The sequence below is a fragment of the Macaca mulatta genome, chromosome 19 (genome assembly GCF_049350105.2).
Source record: "Macaca mulatta isolate MMU2019108-1 chromosome 19, T2T-MMU8v2.0, whole genome shotgun sequence".
In the NCBI taxonomy this organism is placed as follows: Eukaryota; Metazoa; Chordata; class Mammalia; order Primates; family Cercopithecidae; genus Macaca; species Macaca mulatta.
The window spans coordinates 9,222,912-9,236,874 of NC_133424.1; the positions used below are offsets into that span (position 1 = coordinate 9,222,912).

At 48.3% G+C, this 13,963-nt stretch overlaps 2 protein-coding genes and 1 long non-coding RNA gene across 3 annotated transcripts in view; 1 reads left to right on the forward strand and 2 right to left on the reverse strand.

Moving 5' to 3' along the window:
• Positions 1-11,484, reverse strand: part of KANK3 (KN motif and ankyrin repeat domains 3) — a 62,000-nt gene extending 50,516 nt beyond the window's left edge. The window contains exon 1 of the mRNA XM_077979789.1: positions 11,438-11,484. The gene's annotated coding sequence lies outside the window, so the exon portion shown is untranslated. The remainder of the gene's footprint in view (positions 1-11,437) is intronic.
• The window catches only part of CD320 (CD320 molecule), a 101,863-nt gene that overhangs the window by 71,003 nt on the left and 16,897 nt on the right, over positions 1-13,963 (reverse strand). The window lies entirely within an intron of this gene.
• On the forward strand, positions 1,945-10,849 carry LOC144337061 (uncharacterized). The gene is made up of 2 exons (XR_013409693.1): positions 1,945-2,328; positions 10,408-10,849. It is a non-coding gene; the product is annotated as an uncharacterized LOC144337061 (long non-coding RNA).

The following is a 13,963-nucleotide window of genomic DNA, read 5'->3' on the forward strand; positions in this document are numbered from 1 at the left end:
GGACACGGCGGTTTCCCTGGGGCTGTGGTTGGGTATAGGTGACAAACTTTTTAGCTTTGTAGAGGTAGGTCCTACAGCTGCCAGGCCAGGGAGGCTGGAGGCTGCCCTCTCCAGGTTCCTTATTTGCCTGTGTCCTGTTCTGAGCAGGCTGAGAGGATTTCCTCTGAGCCCACTGTCACTGGAGCTAGTGGTGAGACCAGCCTGCAGGAGAGGGGGTTCCTCTAGCTATACCCTCTTCATTTCCAGGCTCTGCCAACAATGGGCTCATCTCTTCAACATCATCCTTTTTCCAGCAGCCACCTTGACCCCAAAGCTTTTCCTGCCCCTCCAACCTGGGGAACAACAGAAAGGAAAAAACCACCAGCTGGGTGCGGTGGCTCAAGCCTGCATTCCCAGCTCTTTGGGAGGCCGAGGTGGGTAGATCACAAGGTCAGGAGATCAAGACCATTCTGGCTGACACCGTGAAACCCCGTCTCTACTAAACATACAAAAAATTAGCCGGGCGTGGTGGCACGTGCCTGTAGTCCCAGCTATTCGGGAGGCTGAGGCAGGAGAATCGCTTGAACCTGAGAGACGGAGGTTGCAGTGAGCTGAGATCGCACCACTGCACTCCAGCCTGGGTGACAGAGCGAGACTCTGTCTCAAAAAGGAAAACAAAAAAAATCCACCACGGCAGGAAACTAACAAGGGGCCAGGAAACCCAGATGTGAACCTGGACCCGTTAAACTCCAGAGCTGCAGCTCTAAATCATATCCCTCTCCCGGGCCACAGGAGCTCACTGGCCCCAGTTCCTGCATTTGGAAAATGGGGATGGTTTTGACACTCCACCCCTCCACTCCACCACCCCTTCCTGGCCTCATGGTGTGGGGAGAGGGTGGCAAAGAATTAACAAGGCATTAATATTCAACACAGGCTGGGTCCAGTGGCTCGTGACTGTAATCCCAGCTCTTTGGGAAGCTGAGGCTGGAGGATCTTGGAGTTTGAGACCAGCCTAGGAAACACAGCAAGACCTCATCTCTATGATAAATTTTTAAAAAGGCCAGGCATAGTGGCTCATGTCTGTAATCCCAGCACTTTGGGAGGCCAAGGCGGGTGGATCATGAGGCCAGGAGTTCAAGACCAGCCTGGCCAAGATGGTGAAATCCCATCTCTACTAAAAATACAAAAAAATTAGCCAGGCATAGTGGTGGGTGCCTGTAATCCCAGCAACTCGAGAGGCTGAGGCAGAGAATTGCTTGAATTCGGGAGGCAGAGGGTGCAGTGAGCTGAGATCGTGCCACTGCAATCCAGCCTGGGCAACAGAGTAAGACCCTGCCTCAAAAAAAAAAAAAAAAAAAAGAATCAAGAGAAATTTCAGAGGGAGGAGAGACAGAATAAGGCAATTGAGGGTGATAGACGGAGGGAGGCACAGAGGAGATGAGGAGAGAGAAATCCATGACCTCTGGGTTTGATGGGAGGGAGGGAAGGAAGGATGGAGACACGACAGGGGGAATGGATATGGGGAAGGAGTCAAATTTGTGTATGGGCTTGAGAGGTGAAGCCGGCTGGGCTTCTGGGTCAGGTGGGGACTTGGAGAACTTTTCTGTCTTGCTAAAGGATTGTAAACGCACCAATCAGCACTCTGTGTCTAGCTAAAGGATTGTAAATGCACCAATCAGTGCTCTGTGTCTAGCTAAAGGTTTGTAAATGCAACTATCAGCACTCTGTGTCTAGCTAATCGAGTAGGGGACTTGGATAATTTTCTGTCTAGCTAAAGGATTGTAAATGCACCAATCAGCACTCTGTATCTAGCTAAAGGTTTGTAAACGCACCAATCAGCACTCTGTCAAATGGACCAATCAGCATTCTGTCAAATGGACCAATCAGCTCAGTATAAAATGCACTAATCAGCAGGATGTGGGTGGGGCCAAATAAGTGAATAAAAGCAGGCCACCCAGGCCAGAAGCGGAAACCAACTTGGGTTCCCTTCCACACTGTGGCAGCTTTGTTTTTTCGCTCTTTGCAATAAATCTTGCTGCTGCTCACTCTTTGGGTCCGTGCCACCTTTGTGAGCTGTAACACTCATCGCAAAGGTCTGCAGCTTCACTCCTGAAGTCAGCGAGACCACGAACCCACCAGAAGGAAGAAACTCCAAACATGTCTGAACATTGGAAGGAAAAAACTCCAGACACACCATATTTAAGAACTGTAACAATCACCACGAGGGTCTGTGGCTTCATTCTCGAAGTCAGCGAGACCAAGAACCCACCAATTCTGGACACATTTTGCTGACCACAAAGGGACTATTGCCTATCGCCAAGCGGTGAGACTATAGCCTATTGCCAAGTGGTGAGTGCCATCGGACCCCTTTTGCTTGGTATTCTGTCATATTTTTCCTTAGAATTCGGGGGCTAAATACCGGGCACCTGGTGGCCAGTTAAAAGCGACTAACGTGTCTGCTGGACTAAAGACACAGGTGTCAGGCTTTCTGGGAAAGGGCTCTCTAACAAACCCCAACTTTTCGGAGTTGGGAGCGTTGGTTTGCCTGGAACCAGCTTCCACTTTTCCTGTACTCCTGGGATGAGTCGAAGGTCAACAGAGAGGAAAGCCATTCAGCTCCAGGGTCCCGACAAGTTGGTTGACCCTGCGGCCATGAGTGGAACTCTCAAAGTCATGTCACCCAAGCGAGACTCGCCCATCTATCCTATCTATCCTGACCCTTGCCTCCTGGGTCCTAATGCCTGTCAGACAAACTTCCTCTTGCCTCTCTTCTCCGAGGCTAGTCTTTTTTTTTTTTTTTTTTTTTTGAGACGGAGTCTCGCTCTGTCGCCCAGGCTGGAGTGCAGTGGCCAGATCTCAGCTCACTGCAAGCTCCGCCTCCCGAGTTCATGCCATTCTCCTGCCTCAGCCTCCTGAGTAGCTGGGACTACAGGCGCCTGCCACCTCGCCCGGCTAGTTTTTTGTGTTTTTTAGTAGAGATGGGGTTTCACCGGGTTAGCCAGGATGGTCTTGATCTCCTGACCTCGTGATCCGCCTGTCTCGCCCTCCCAAAGTGCTGGGATCACAGGCTTGAGCCACTGCGCCCGGCCTCCCGAGGCTAGTCTTGCTTCTAGTGCTTTTCTAGTTTCTCCTATAAGAATGTCTCTGGTGCTTTTCTAGTTTCTCCTATAAGAATGATTTCCTGTATAAATTTCAGGACTCTGTTACCTTCTTTAGGCACCTGGGCTCACCAATCAGAAAGACGTAATTTTTGCCCAAAGCCCCGTCGTGGGGGGACTATCTGGAATTTTAGGATCCCTCCTCAGACAAGCAGGCCTAACAAAAGCTATTCCTGAAGCTAGGATATGGGGAAATTGTATCCTCAGAAATTGTATCCTTCCTATTTGTATAAGTGAGGACAAAAGGTGTCACTCTTCCAACCCTGGAGATCCCTTCCCTCCCTCAGGGTAGGATCCTCCACTTCATTTTTGGGGCATAACATCTTTATAGGACACGGGTAAAGTCCCAGTACTAAAAGGAGAATGCTTAGGACTCTAACAGGTTTTTGAGAATGCATCGGTAAGGGCCGCTAAATCCAATTTTTCTCAGTACTCTTTGTGGTCTAGGAGGACAGACAACGGTGCAGGCTTTTGAGAATGTGTCCGTAAGGGCCACTAAATCTGACCTTCCTCGGTCCTCCTGTGGTCTAGGAGGAAAACTAGTGTTTCTGCCGCTGCGTCGGTGAGCGCAGTTATTCCCATCAGCAGGGTCCAGGGACTGTTGTGGGTTCTTGAGCAGCGGAAGAAACAAAACAAACCAAAACCGTGGGCAGTTTTGTCTTTCAGATGGGAAACACTCAGGCTTCAACAGGCTCACCCTTGAAATGCATCCTAAGCCATTGGGACCAATTTGACCCGCAAACCCTGAAAAAGAGGCAGCTCATTTTTTTTCTGCACTATTGACTGGGCCCAATATTCTCTCTCTGACGGGGAAAAATGGACACCTGAGGGAAGTAAAAATTACAATACTATCCTGCAGCTTGACCTTTTCTGTAAGAGGAAAGGCAAATGGAGTGAAACGTTATGTCCAAGCTTTCTTTTCACTGAAGGAGAACACACAACTATGCAAAGCCTGCAATTTACATCCCACAGGAGGACCTTTCAGCTTACCCCCAAATCCTAGCCTCCCTACAGCTCCCGTATTAATGATAAGCCTCCTCTAATCTCCCCTGCCCAGAAGGAAGCAAGCAAAGAAATCTCCAAAGGACCACAAAACCCACCCGGGCTATCGGTTATGTCTCCTTCAAGCTGTAGGGGGAGGGAATTTGGCCCAACCCGGGTACATGTCCCCTTCTCCCTCTCTGATTTAAAGCAGATCAAGGCAGACCTGGGGAAGTTTTCAGATGATCCTGATAGGTACACAGATGTCCTACAGGGTCTAGGGAAAACCTTTGATCTCACTTGGAGAGATGTCATGCTATTGTTAGATCAAACCCTGGCCTTTAATGAAAAGAATGCGGCTTTAGCTGCAGCCCAAGAGTTTGGAGATACCTGGTATCTTAGTCAAGTAAATGACAGAATGACAGCCAAAGAAAGGGACAAATTCCCTACTGGTCAGCAAGCTGTCCCCAGTATGGATCCTCACTGGGACCTCAACTCGGATCATGGGGACTGGAGTCGTAAACATCTGTGACCTGTGTTCTAGAAGGACTAAGGAGAATTAGGAAAAAGCCTACGAATTTATTCAATGATGTCCACCGTAACTCAGGGAAAGGAAGAAAATCCTTCTGCCGGCCGGCCGCGGTGGCTCAAGCCTGTAATCCCAGCACTTTGGGAGGCCGAGACGGGCGGATCACGAGGTCAGGAGATCAAGACCATCTGGGCTAACACGGTGAAACCCCGTCTCTACTAAAAATACAAAAAATTAGCCGGGCGTGGTGGCGGGCACCTGTAGTCCCAGCTACTCGGGAGACTGAGGCAGGAGAATGGCGTGAACCCGGGAGGCAGAGCTTGCAGTGAGCTGAGATCCGGCCACTGTACTCCAGCCCGGGTGACAGAGTGAGACTCTGTCTCAAAAAAAAAAAAAAAAAAAGAAAATCCTTCTGCCTTCCTTGAGCGGTTACAGAAGGCCTTAAGAAAATTTATTCCCGCCGGGCGCGGTGGCTCACGCCTGTAATCCCAGCACTTTGGGAGGCCGAGGCGGGCGGATCACAAGGTCAGGAGATCGAGACCACGGTGAAACCCCGTCTCTACTAAAAATACAAAAAATTAGCCGGGCGCGGTTGTGGGCGCCTGTAGTCCCAGCTACTTGGGAGACTGAGGCAGGAGAATGGCGTGAACCCGGGAGGCGGAGCTTGCAGTGAGCTGAGATCCGGCCACTGTACTCCAGCCCGGGTGACAGAGTGAGACTCCGTCTCAAAAAAAAAAAAAAAAAAAAAAGAAAATCCTTCTGCCTTCCTTGAGCGGCTACAGAAGGCCTTAAGAAAATTTACTCCCGCCGGGCGCGGTGGCTCACGCCTGTAATCCCAGCACTTTGGGAGGCCGAGGCGGGCGGATCACAAGGTCAGGAGATCGAGACCACGGTGAAACCCCGTCTCTACTAAAAATACAAAAAATTAGCCGGGCGCAGTTGTGGGCGCCTGTAGTCCCAGCTACTCGGGAGGCTGAGGCAGGAGAATGGCGTGAACCCGGGAGGCGGAGCTTGCAGTGAGCCGAGATCGCGCCACTGCACTCCAGCCTGGGCTGGGCGACAGAGCGAGACTCCTTCTCAAAAAAAAAAAAAAAAAAAAAAAAAAAAAAGAAAATTTACTCCCCTGTCAGCCAGGTGCAGTGGCTCACGCCTGTAATCCCAGGACTTTGGGAGGCCAAGGCGGGCGAATCACGAGGTCAGGAGATTGAGACCATCCTGGCTAACATGGTGAAACCCCGCCTCTATTAAAAATACAAAAAATTAGCCAGGAGTGGTGGTGGGCGCCTGTAATCCCAGCAACTCAGGAGGCTGAGGCAGGAGAATGGCGTGAACCCTGGAAGCAGAGCTTGCAGTGAGCCGAGATTGTGCCACTGCACTCCAGCCTGGGTGACAGAGCAAGACACCATCTCAAAAAAAAAAAAGAAAAGAAAAGAAAATATACTCCCCTGTCACCTGAATCACTCGAGGGTCCATTGATCCTAAAAGATAAGTTTACTACCCAATCAGTCGCAGATATCAGGAGAAAGCTGCAAAAGTGAGCCCTGGGCCCTGAACAAAATTTGGAGGCATTATTAAACCTGACAACCTTGCTGTTCTATAATAGGGACCAAGAGGAACAGGCCCAAAAGGAAAAGCGAGGTCAGAGAAAGGCCACAGCCTTAGTCATGGCCCTCAGACAAACAAACCTTGGTGGTTCAGAGAGGACAGAAAATGGAGCAGGCCAATCACCCGGTAGGGCTTGTTATCAGTGTGATTTACAAGGACACTTTAAAAAAGGTTGTCCAATGAGAAACAAGCCGCCCCCTCGTCCATGTTTGCTATGCCAAGGCAATCACTGGAAGGTGCACTGCCCCAGAGGACAAAGGTTTTCTGGGACAGAAGCCCCCAACCAGATGATCCAACAACAGGACTGAGGGTGCCCAGGGCAAGTGCCAGCTCATGTCATCACTCTCACTGAGTCCCGGGTATGTATAATTATTGAGGGCCAGGAAATTGACTTCCTCCTGGACACTGGTGCAGCCTTCTCAGTGTGAATCTCCTGTCCTGGACAGCTGTCCTCAAGGTCTGTTACCGTCTGAGGAATCCTGGGACAGCCTGTAAACACGTATTGCTCCCACCTCCTCAGTTGTAATTGGGAGACTTTGCTCTTTTCACATGCCTTTCTTGTTATCCCTGAAAGTCCCACAACCTTATTAGGGAGGGATATATTAGCTCCAGCTATTATCTACATGAATATGGGGAACAAGTTACCCATTTATTGTCCCCTACTTGAGGAGGGAATCAACCCTGAAGTCTGAGCATTGGAAGGACAATCTGGAAGGGCAAAAAATGCCCGCCCAGTCCAAATCAGGCTAAAAGATCCCACCAATTTTCCTTATCAAAGGCAATATCCCTTAAGGCCTGAAGCTCATAAAGGATTACAGGATACTGTTAAACATTTAAAAGCTCAAGGCTTAGAAAGGAAATGCAGCAGTCCCTGCAACACCCCAATTCTAGGAGTACAAAAACCAAACAGTCAGTACAGACTAGTGCAAGATCTTAGACTCGTCAGTAAGGCAGTAATTCCTCTATATCCAGTTGTACCCAACCCATATACCCTGCTCTCTCAAATACCAGAGGAAGCAGAATGGTTCACTGCTCTGGACCTCAAGGATGCCTTCTCCTGTATTCCCCTGCACTCTGACTCCCAGTTTCTCTTTGCCTTTGAGGATCCCACAGACCACACATCCCAACTTACGTGGATGGTCTTGCCCCAAGGGTTTAGGGATAGCCCTCATCTGTTTGGTCAGGCACCAGCCTAAGATCTAGGCCACTTCTCAAGTCCAGGTACTCTGGTCCTTCAGTATGTGGAGGATTTACTTTTGGCTACCAGTTCAGAAGCCTCATGCTAGCAGGCTACTCTAGATCTCTTGAACTTTCTAGCTAATCAAGGGTACAAGGCGTCTAGGTCGAAAGTCCAGCTTTGCCAACAGCAGGTCAAATATCTAGGCCTAATCTTAGCCAGAGGAACCAGGGCCCTCAGCAAAGAACAAATACAGCCTATACTGGTTTATCCTCGCCCTAAGACATTAAAACAGTTGCAGGGGTTCCTTGGAATCACCGGCTTTTGCCGACTGTGGATCCCTGGATATAGTGAGATAGCCAGGCCCCTCTATACTCTAATCAAGGAGACCCGGAGGGCAAATACTCATCTAGTAGAATGGGAACCAGGGGCAGAAAGAGCCTTCAAAACCTTAAAGCAGGCCCTAGTACAAGCTCCAGCTTTAAGCCTTCCCACAGGACAAAACGTCACAGAGAGAGCAGGGATAGCTCTTGGAGTCCTTACTCACACTTGTGGGATAACCCCACAACCAGTGGCATACCTAAGTAAGAAAAACCTATGTAGTAGCAAATGGCTGGCCTCACTGTTTACAGATAGTTGCGGCGGTGACTGTCTTAGGGTCAGAGGCTATCGAAATAATACAAGGAAAGGATCTCACTGTCTGGACTACTCATGATGTAAATGATATACTAGGTGCCAAAGAAAGTTTATGTATATCGGACAATCGCCTACTTAGATACTACTTAGATACTTAGGTGCTACTCCTTGAGGGACCAGTGCTTCAAATACGCACGTGTGTGGCCCTTAGCCCTGCCACTTTTCTCCCAGATGATGGGGAACCAATCAAGCATGACTGCCAACAAATTGTAGTCCAGAATTATGCTGCCCAACACGATCTCTTGGAAGTCCCCTTAGCTAATCCTGACCTTAACCTATATTCCGATGGAAGTTCATTTGTGGAGAATGGGATACGAAGGCCAGTTTATGCCATAGTTAGTGATGTAACCATACTTCAAAGTAAGCCTCTTCCCCCAGGGACCAGCATCCAGTTAGCAGAACTAGTGGCACTTAACTCGAGCCTTAGAACTGGGAAAGGGAATAAATGTGTTTACAGATAGCAAGTATGCTTATCTAATCCTACATGCCCATGCTGCAATATGGAAAGAAAGGGAGTTCCGAACCTCTGGGGGAACCCCCATTAAATACCACAAGGAAACCATGGAGTTATTGCACACAGTGCAAAAACCCAAGGAGGTGACAGTCTTACACTGCCAAAGCCATCAAAAAGGGGAAGGAGAGGGGAGAACAGCAGCATAAGCAGCTACCAGAGGCAGGGAAAGACCAGCAGAAAGGAAAAAGAGAAAGAGACAGGAAGTTAGAGAAAGAGAGAGGAAGAAACAGAGACAAAAAGGAGACAGAGAGAGGAGGAGACAGAGACAAAGAAGAAGTCAAAGAGTAAAAGAGATAGCGGTAGTAAAGAAAAAATAGTGTACTCTATTCCTTTAAAAGCCAGGGTCAATTTAGAACCCATAATTAGGCCGGGTGTGGTGGCTCACGCCTGTAATCCCAGAACTTTGGGAGGCCGAGGCGGGCGGATCACCAGGTCAGGAGATCCAGACCATCCTGGCTAATACGGTGAAACCCTGTCTCTACTAAAAATACAAAAAATTAGCCAGGCCTGGTGGCAGGCACCTGTAGTCCCAGCTACTCGGGAGGCTGAGGCAGGTGAATGGCGTGAACCCGGGAGGCGGACCTTGCAATGAGCCGAGATCGTGCCACTGCACTCCAGCCTGGGTGACAGAGCAAGACTCCGTCTCCAAAAAAAAAAACAAAACAAAACCCATAATTGATAGTTGAAGGTCTTCTCTGTAACCCTATAACACTCCAATACTACCTTGTTGTTAGTGTAAACAAGGGCATAGCCAGAAACACTGAGGCCACTGACAACCCATAGACTTCCTATCAAAAATGCTTAACCCACCAGGTTTCCTAACAGGGGATGTAAATCTTAATTAATTACCATACAAAGGTCCGACCAGATCTAGGAGGAACTCCCTTCAGGACAGGATGATAGATGGTTCCTCCCAGGCAATTAAGGGAAAAAGACAAAATGGGTATTCAGTAAGTGATAAGGAAACTCTGGTAGAAGCAGAGTTAGGAAAATTGCGTAATAATTGGTCTGCTCAAACCTGCCTGAGCGAGTTGTTTGCACTCAGCCAAATCTTAAAGTACTTACAGAATCAGGAAGGAGCCATCTATATCAATTGTAAGTTAATACGGACTGAACAGGTCTTACTAATAGCAAAGAATAATTGAAATTCCAAACTTACAAGGTTTTCAACAAAAGTAAACACGTTTTCAACAAAAGTTAACAGTGTAACATGTATTATCCTAATCTTCTAATCTTATGGAAATCAGACCCAATCTGTGTCCCTCAAAGCTCAAGTCCATCAGTGCAGGGCCATACAACTAATAGCCCTACGTATAGGGTTAGGAATGGCTACTGCTACAGGAACCAGAATAGCCAGTTTATCTACTTCATTATCCTAGTACCGCACACTCTCAAAGGATTTCAGACAGTTTGTAAGAAATAACGAAATCTATCCTTACTCTACAATCCCAAATAGACTCTTTGGCAGCAGCAACTTTCCAAAACCGCTGAGGCCTGGACCTCCTCACTGCTGAGAAAGGAGGACTCTGCACCTTCTTAGGGAAAGAGTGTTGTTTTTACACTAACCAGTCAGGGATAGTACGAGATGCCACCCGGCGTTTACAGGAAAAGGCTTCTGAAATCAGACAACGCCTTTCAAACTCTAATACCCACCTCTGGAGTTGAGCAACGTGGCTTCTCCCCTTTCTAGGTCCTGTGGCAGCCGTCTTGCTGTTACTTGACTTTGGGCCCTGTATTTTTAACCTTCTTGTCAAATTTGTTTCCTCAGAATCAAGGCCATCAAGCTACAGATGGTCTTACAAATGGAACACCAAATGAGTTCAACCAACAACTTCTACTGAGGACCCCTGGACCCACCCGCTGGCCCTTCCACTGGCCTAAAGAGTTCCCCTCTGGAGGGCACTACAACGGCCTGCAGGGCCCCTTCTTCCAGCAGAAAGTAGCTAGAGTGGTCATCGGCCAAATTCCCAACAGCAGTTGGGGTGTCCTGGTTAGAGGGGGGATTGAGAAGTGAAGCCACCTGGGCTTCTGTGTCGGGTGAGGACTTGGAGAACTTTTCTGTCTAGCTAAAGGATTGTAAATGCACCAATCAGCACTCTGTCAAAACGGACCAATCAGCACTGTCAAAATGGACCAATCAGCACTCTGTAAAATGGACCAATCAGCAGGATGTGGGTGGGGCCAAATAAGGGAATAAAAGCAGGCCACCTTAGCCAGCAGCAGTTAAATGGGGGGGGGGGGGTGTCGGGGGTGTCCTTCTACAGTGTGGAGGCTTTGTTCTCTTGCTCTTTGCAATAAATCTTGCTGCTGTTCACTCTGGGTACACGCCACCTTTATGAGCTATAGCGCTCACCACAGAGGTCTGCAGTTTCACTCCTGAAGTCAGCAAGACCACAAACCCACCAGAAGGAAAAAACTCCAGACACGTCCGAACATCAGAAGGAACAAACTCCAGACATGCCATCTTTAAGAACTATAACACTTGGCTGGGCGCAGTGGCTCACACCTGTAATCCCAGCACTTTGGGAGGCCAAGGTGGGCGGATCATGAAGTCAGGAGATCGAGACCATGCTGGCTAACACCGTGAAACCCCATCTCTACTAAAAAATATGACAAATTAGCTGGGCATGGTGGCGGGCGCCTGTAGTCCCAGCTACCTGGGCAGGAGAATAGTGTGAACCCAGGAGGCAGAGCTTGCAGTGAGCAGAGATTGTGCCACCACACTCCAGCCTGGGCGACAGAAAAAGACTCCGTCTTAAAAACAAACAGACAAACAAAAAACAAACTGTAACACTCACCGTGAGGGTCCGTGGCTTCGTTCTTGAAGTCAGCCATACCAAGAACCTACTAATTCTAGACACAGAATGTGTTATACAAAACTTACAGGAAGCTATTGTTTGGGACTGACTTCCTGCACCAGGCCCAACAAAATAAACCAAAATCGAGTCACTCATGCTGAAGTCCTACGAGACCAAAACGAAACTAAGTTGTTTATCTGACCTACAAAATCAGGAGACAGAGAGAGGATAGCCAAATCTCCCACCAGGTCAGTTTTAGCCAGCATGATAAGGACGTTCTCTCTGCTTTAACCTTTACAAGAAAAGTAACTTTGGGCTGAGTGTGGTGGTGGCTCATGCCAGTAATCCCAGAACTTTGGGAGGCCAAGGCAGGAGGCTTGCTTGAGTTCAGGAGTTCAAATCCAGCCTGGGCAACATGGCAAGACCCTGTCTCTGAAAAAAAAAAAAAAAAATAGCTGGGCATAGTGGCACACACCTGTGATCCTAGCTTCTCAGGAGGCTGAGGTGGGAAGATTGCTTTATCCCAGGAAGTTGAGGTTGCAGTGAGCTATGATTGCACCACTGCACTCCAGCCTGCGTGACAGAGCAAGACTCAGATTCCAAAAAAAAAGAGGAAAGTTTAAAATGACCAATCCACATTTTCTTTTCTTTTCTTTTTTTTGTTTTTTTAGTTTGAGTTTTGCAATTCTTGCCCAGGCTGGAGTGCAATGGCGTGATCTTGGCTCACTACAACCTCCGCCTCCCTGGTTCAAGTGATTCTCCTGCCTCAACCTCCTGAGTAGCTGGGATTACAGGCATCCGCCACCACGCCTGGCTAATGTTTTTGTATTTTTAGTAGAGACAGGCTTTCATATGTTGGTCAAGCTGGTCTCGAACTCCTGACCTCAGGTGATCCGCTTGCCTCAGCCTCCCAAAGTGATGGGATTACCGGCATGAGCCACCATGCCCGGCCTCCACATTTTATTTTCTGTTTCTGCTTTCCTTGGCCCTTTTTCTGCCTGTAAAACCAACCTACCCGCTCAGCTCATGGGAAAACTATTTTCATTTTGTTAAATGAAGTGTTGCCCGATTGTAGAATTGCAAATAAAATCAATTAAGATCTTTTTTTTTTTTTTTTGAGATGGAGTCTCGCTCTGCCACCCAGGTGGTTGGAGTGCAGTGGCGCAATCTCGGCTCACTGCAAGCTTCGCCTCCCGGGTTCACACCATTCTCCTGCCTTAGCCTCCCAAGTAGCTGGGACTACAGGCGCCCGCCACCACGCCAAGCTAAGTTTTTGGATTTTCAGTAGAGATGGGAGAGATGAGGTTTCACCATGTTGGCCAGGCTGGTCTTAAACTCCTGACCTCAAGTGATCTGCCCGCCTCAGCCTCCCAACGTGCTGGGATTATAGGCGTGAGCCACCATGCCTGGCCGTAATGTTTTTTTTGACAGATGCCCAATGAACACCCTGGGAATGAGATTCAAGAAGCCCTAATAGTGTCTGCTCTAATAACTCTAGTACATTGGCTCTAGGCTTATTCACCACTGAATAAATAAACATATTTATTCAGCACTGAGGAATTTACCGCAATGATGGGGACAGACAGAGTCCCTGACGTCATGAGGCTGATATGCTGTTGACAGAGGAAAACAACCAGCAGATCAATGGTTCAGGAAAGCAAGGCTTTTTAAAAAAATTTTTGAGACAGGGTCTTGCTCTGTTGCCAAGCTGGAGTGCAGTGGGCTGATCATGGCTCACTGCAGCCTCAACCTCCCAGGCTCGAATGATCCTCCCGCCTTGGCCTCCCAAGTATCTGGGACCCTGCCATGAAGCACCACACCTGGCTAATTTTTGTTGTTGTTGTTGTTCTTTTCTTTTTTTTCCTTTTTTTTTTTTTTTTCTAGAGACTGGGTTTTGACACATTGCCCAGGTTGGTCTCTAGCTCCTGGCCTCAAGTGATCCTCCCACCTCATCCTCCTCAAAGGACATGTTTACAGGCATGAGCCCCCGCAGCCAGCCAAAACAAACAAAAAGTAATGTATACTTTGTGTTAGTAATATTGCATTGTATATTGAAAATTTGCCAAGAAAGTAGATTGTAGATACTCTCACTACACACACAGTTAATTATGGAAGGCAATGGATAGGTTAATTGCTTAACTGTCATAATTGGCTGGGCGTCGTGGCTCACACCTGTAATCCCAGCACTTTGGGAGGCCAAGGTGGGCGAATCACCTGAGGTCGGGAGTTCGAAATCAGCCTGACCAACATGGAGAAACCCCGTCTCTACTAAAAATACAAAAAAATTCGACAGGCACCGTAGCGCATGCCTGTAATCCCAGCTAATCAGGAGGCTGAGGCATGAGAATCGCTTGAACCCAGGAGGCAGAGGCTGCGGTGAGCCGAGATCTCACCATTGCACTTCAGCCTGGGCAACAAAAGCAAAACTCCTTCTCAAAAAAACAAAACAAAACAAAAAACTGTCATAATTATTTCACTGGGTACATGTATATCAAAACAGCACGCTGTACGCCCTAAATACATAAA